The sequence below is a fragment of the Podarcis raffonei genome, chromosome 12, assembly GCF_027172205.1.
Source record: "Podarcis raffonei isolate rPodRaf1 chromosome 12, rPodRaf1.pri, whole genome shotgun sequence".
Taxonomy (NCBI): Eukaryota; Metazoa; Chordata; class Lepidosauria; order Squamata; family Lacertidae; genus Podarcis; species Podarcis raffonei.
The window spans coordinates 22,403,419-22,409,418 of record NC_070613.1 but is presented as its reverse complement, the minus strand read 5'-3'; the positions used below and the strand labels follow the sequence as shown (position 1 = coordinate 22,409,418).

General features: G+C 39.9%; 1 long non-coding RNA gene across 2 annotated transcripts in view; it reads right to left on the bottom strand.

Annotated features, from left to right (window-relative positions):
• The window catches only part of LOC128398351 (uncharacterized), a 97,308-nt gene continuing 91,308 nt past the window's right edge, over positions 1-6,000 (bottom strand). For both annotated transcript variants that reach the window (XR_008327095.1, XR_008327096.1), the window contains exon 3: positions 1-179. This is a non-coding gene — a long non-coding RNA (uncharacterized LOC128398351). The remainder of the gene's footprint in view (positions 180-6,000) is intronic.

The window sequence follows — 6,000 nt, the reverse complement described above, 5'->3', positions numbered from 1 at the left end:
TCTCTATTCTTGCTATGTTGCTGTTGGTTTTTATTTGTTTCTGAACCGGCTTGGTATTTCTTTTTGAGATGAAAGGCAGTGTAAGTAGTCTAACAACATAGTAATCTTAATTTATAATGCTGGTGCTGGTGATGTCTCGGAGGAACGAGGCCAAGATAAGAGTTGACAGGACACAGCAACTATGGGAAGGAATGAGAGACAGAATACACAGCATGGAAAATGAGAAGAAGAAGAGGAAGGCGGAGGGTGTTTCATTCCCTTCTTTCACACCTACTGTATGAGAAGGAAATTGCTATGCAGAGTTACACAATCTGTGAGCACAAAAGAGGCAAGGATCAGCCAAAACAAATGACTCACTTCACAAAAATACCCACATTAGCATCATCTCGTAAAGCCAATCCCCAAACCCTTGATCAAATAGTCAAGTGTCTCCACACTACTGCATCCAAGTAACTCACCTTGGCAGATGGAAAAATCAGGATTTGGTAAGGACCCCTTTCCTTATTCTAAATTAAAAGACTAGGGTAGCTGGTTTTCATCATTGTAATGCTAATCTGGTTAAGAGTGGTTAAACAGGGGGTGCATGTGTGTGTGATGAATGCCTATGTTGTCTCTAATTTTTTGCTATTAATTAATCTGAGGCATCTCAAAGTGATTTACAGTACAATAAAAATTGTATAAAAACAGTTAAACAATTGCGTATATAAAATCAATTTTTTAACAAAAGCCAACTACATATAAAACTACTTAAAAACCGCCAACAGTTATGTATATAGAATCAATTTAAAATCCGAAATAGGTACCAGCATGGGTAACTAACTGTTATGCATCATTTCTTACTACAAGACTGTGCTTCTGGTATTGTGTTTTTTTGTTTTTTTATTATTTTTTGGGGGGGAGTAATGCTCCTATCCTCATTCCCAAGATTACTTATTTTTATTGCTTTTTATTATTGATTGATTGATTGATTGATTGATTGATTGCTCCAGCAGGCATTTGAACTGAAGTCTTATTTTATAATTCTAATGGGATTGTTATCTTTTCTGTATTTTATTTCTTGTGCACTACTTAAAAGACACTTGCAACTAAGTGGCAAACAAATTGTTTAAGCAAGCAAATAAAATCGCTGCATCGAGGACGTTATCACCATAGGCACCAGATGAATATTATTTGTGATATAATTAGGACCTGTGCCTCCTCCATTTTCTAGATCTTAGGTTATTATTTCCATGTTTTGATTTTTTAAGAAACTGTGTGCTCCTCTGCTGTACAACCGCAGCATGAGAGCACTCAGCCATGCCCTATTTTACAACAAACAAAAATAAACAATGCAAACCACAACATGGGCCTCCTGTGCACATCTCTCATTTTAAAAACTAAACTAAATTTAAAGTTTAAAGGTGATGTGTTCCTTCAGTAACGTACACATCTGACTGGGGAAAAAAACATATTTTGTGTGTGTCTTGAACACACTCATAGCTATCTTCTTGTCACAAGCCTACCCATGTTGCCATCCATCTCCCTTTTGCAATGTGCTGCTTGGGACTTATGGGAGGAATTTCACAAACCCTCATGTGCACTTGACCTCATCTTAGGATCTATCATCCTGATCCTAAACATATTACTTGAAAACAAGTAAGACTAAAATAAATTCATTGCAGTCAGCACAATTCTCCCTGCCTGTCCCTGGCTCTATGGAGATGGGGTGGGGACTCAGATTGCGGTCGTCCCCCCACTCCAATACATATTCAGCACTCTCATCCCCCATGCTAGCTCCCAGGCAAGCCCTGATACAACCCAAGACCTTCTGCCTCTGATAGTTTGGGAAATGTTTTGAAGTTCCTCCACAGGACACAAAAAACACACTCTACTCAATTCATTTCTGCAATGGGGGGACCTGTGGTCCTCCCATCATCTCCTGACCATTGGCCATTCTGTCTGGGGTTGATGGAGGCTGAGTCCAAAGACATCAGGAGGGCCACAAAACATTCCCCAACCCTCAACTATGGTCAAGACTAGGTATGGGACAGAAATTCAATTCAGGTCTAATTTGAAGCCAAATCTATCGCTTCTGCACTTTCTGAAACAGTATGGAAATCAAACATGCAATTTGCACTTATTTGAGATTTGCTATGCAGTTCACCAACCAACCCATGTTTTAAACCCATGTGTATAGTAGGGGAAAGTTTGCATAAAAACGAATGTATTGGTTAAAATAGCATATGTAAATGCATTATATGAAGGAAATTGCTTACATGAATGTGTACATTTGTCAAAACTGCATTTGAAAATGTATTTATTAGGGAAATATGCACTAAATGGTGATGGATTTTCATGAGGGTTTTTTTTTTTTAAAAATTGCAAAATGCTGCAAACTGGATAACTAAATTTATAACTGGAAAAAGGAGAAACTGAGAGAGCCAAAACTGACAAATCCTTTCATCCCAAGTCAAGAACTGGCATTGAGAACTTTTCCTCATTAAGGCTCACTATCATCACGGTTCTATTTTCTCTCTCCACCTACCATTTTATATCTTATCTTTTTCTTTTAAGATTCATCTTCCATTCTGCCTTTTCTTCTTTTCCCCCTTCTAGGTTTCTTAATCTATTCTTTCCAATCTACCTCCCCGTCAGATTCATCTACTCGATTTATTTTTATCACCGGTATACTTTATGTTCCTCCTCATGTGGGAATTGGCATTTGATTTTCCACACACCAATAAATAATAGCTGCTATTTTCACACCAACCTTCTTGTGCACTGGGGACAACCCCAGATCCTCTCCAGCTAATTAATCTGCATCTGACAATAATAGCACAGGGCCTGAGTCACTGCTGTGTTGCTGGTGATTCACAGAAAGGCAGTGCTACTGCAAACCAAAGAATCATTACAGTGAATCAGTTCCATATCAGTCAATGGACATAGAGACATCAGCTTCAGGTGCCAGAACTGAATGGGAAGCTGAATGCTAGCTTCTTTTTGTTAATGCATAAGTTAAAGGGTGGCCCATAGTAGCTTGGAATCATTCCTGCCCTTTGCTTACTGTTATTTAGCCTGGTCTCAAGACTGTTAGAGAGTAAGTGTTTGTAGAATTATGTCCAAAAAGCCCTATCTTTTCATTTTCAAATATATCTTAATTAGACTGGGAAGATCTCAGTAGTCTCCAGTGTACAATCCATTTTCTGTGAAAATATCACCACTGTTTGTTCGGATGTGGAAAATTTAATACTAATTCTCATATGAGGAAAATAACACCCATTGTGTGTTGGTTAGTTTGGCTAGGGAGTTAGTTGGAACTCTGTGGGACTTGCTTTGGAGTAAACAGGTATAAGATCAAGCTGTTTAATTTGAAAAGAAACACATTTGTAATCTAAAAAAATAAAATACAAGCCTACACCTGATTCCCACCTTTTGGGAATCAAAAGTGATTCCCAGACTTCCCCTGGGTATTCTGAAGAATAATGTAAAATAGAGATGGCCAAGCATTAAGTTTTATAACTTAATGTCAGATTAAAAAATGTTCAAGCTGCCGTATTCTAAATCCATTCACCTACAAGTTCTTAAATCAGAGAAGGGGAATGTGAGCCCCGCTCCCTATGTTGCTGGACTACAACTTCCATCATCTCTGACCATTGGCTATGCTGGCTGGAGCTGATGGGAATTATAGAGACCAGCAACACATGGAGGGACAGAGGTTCCCCATCTATGTTTTAAAGAGCTCCCAGGAAGTTAAAGAACTATTCCTATAGAATGTATTTGTTGACATCAATCTGTCTGAAGAGGCAATGGAGTGCGTCTTCAGGAGTGAAGTCAAATTGCTGGAGAAGCACAGCGCCTGCTGTGGCTACAGAGACTTGTAACTCATAACTGCTGCCTCCTGCATTGTTACCAGCATAAAATACAGTTGTCCTTTTTTCTCAAGTTGAAGCGAAGCTGGTTTATGGGGAAATGCATCAAAAACAGTATTTCATAAGAAAGAACAGGATAGATACAGTATAGATATGGATTGTGGCTAATATCATGTGTACATTGCTACCCAAAACAGCAGTGGGAGCATGCAGGATGCAAAGTAAACAGGAGTGTATGCACAGCCTAGATAAGCCAATAACTGCAATCAAGAGAACCACAGGAGGTCATATAAAACACCATAACACCCCCTCCTGCCCTCCAAAGTCTACAGCTGAGCAATTTAAAATTAAGAGCCATTGTGGCATAGTGGTCAAAATGTCGGGCTCGGACCCCAGAGACCAAATCTCACATCAGCAAGGAAGCTCACGTGGTGACCTCAGACAGGTCACGATTTCTTAGTCTAACCTACCTCACAGGGTTGTTGTGAGGGTAGGATGGAATGTATGGAGAACCACGTTTGTCACTTTGATCTCCTTGGAGGAAAGCTGCGAGAGAAATCTAGTAATAAAGAAATAAATGTGGCAAGCTTTTGAATTTTTTGAAAATTCTTTGCCAGGCAAAATGATACACAAGGTAGGGGTGGTGGCTGGAGGATGAAAACTTTAAAAAAGCAGAAAACTAGGTGGGTGGGAAATGGCAGGGTAGATGTTACAGCCATTAGGCTTGTTTATAGATTGAGTTTTAAGACAGAAGTTGAAGGCTAACTCCTTTCCGGGTACTGAGATATGAAGCAGTGTTCCTGTTATACTATTGGACTTCCAAAATGACTCCTACCTGGCAAACCTTCCAGTATTAACCCCCTAGCTTTGCCAAAAAAGGAGGCTGTCATGAGTTTTGTTTTACTTCTGTTCTCTGTCCCACACACATTAAACAAAAGTGTTTCGTTTCAGGTATGGGACAGGACAGAACCAAGTTGCAAACCAACCATTCACACACCCCACACCCCACCCCCGCCAATATTGTGTCAGCTGTTGCAACTTCATCCCAGAATCCAAAGCGTGTAACTTGATATCTCAGCACCTGGGAGGAATTGCCTGGCAGAGTTCTGGAACACTTGAAAGTTTGCCATTTTTAAATAACTTTTTGGTTGGTATTAATGAATGTATTACCCAACTGTGGTCATGGAGTGCTTGTGATCATTCGGCAATTAATTTGGCCAGCAGATAACTACAACTAAGTTTTGTTAGGATGCAGGAAAAGTGTGGGCTATATATAGATTGTGGATGAAACCCAACTGCCGGAAAACACAGCTTGAGTTTTAATCCCAGGTGTGTTGTTGCTGAGCTCACTGAATTGCACTTGAGATGTTTACCACAATCTCAATGCCAACAACAGATGGTGGTGTAATATTCTGCTCCAGCCTGTCAATTTGTTATTCCGTTACATTTCAGAGAGGGCTTTTTATTCAGTAGAATTAGATGGACAAAAAACACCCACAAAGACAAATCCTTTGTTGCCCAATTATTGTTGTGCAACCATTACAAATTATTTGAACAGATCCACTTAGCTATGGCACATGAATCTCCATTGTGTTCAGCTGTTCAGACACAAGTAGGAAAGTTAGACTCAGTGGTTAAAAAGAACCATTCTGATGTGTGATATTTGATAATGCCATTCTAAGAATGCACCCGAGGAAGTAAACAATAACATATATTTGAATTTTTTAATATGCCTGCAGTGCCAATATCAAAGCATTTTACAAATTTCAATTCATTATGTTGGGATTCTCTCTACTGCTATGGATCATTCTGTGTTTGCATCAATGCAGCGTTTCGGTTGTTCAAAACAGAGTCCAAAAGAATAACAACTTGCATGTTAAAAGCTTTCAGCAGTGTTATTAGGAGGGCTGCATTTTGTCATCACCTAAGGTTTCAGGTAAAGGGACGCGGGTGGCGCTGTGGGTTAAACCACAGAGTCTAGGACTTGCCGATCAGAAGGTCAGCGGTTCGAATCCCCGCAATGGGGTGAGCTCCCGTTGCTCAGTCCCTGCTCCTGCCAACCTAGCAGTTCGAAAACATATCAAAGTGCAAGTAGATAAATAGGTACCGCTCCGGCGGGAAGGTAAATGGTGTTTCCATGTGCTGCTCTGGT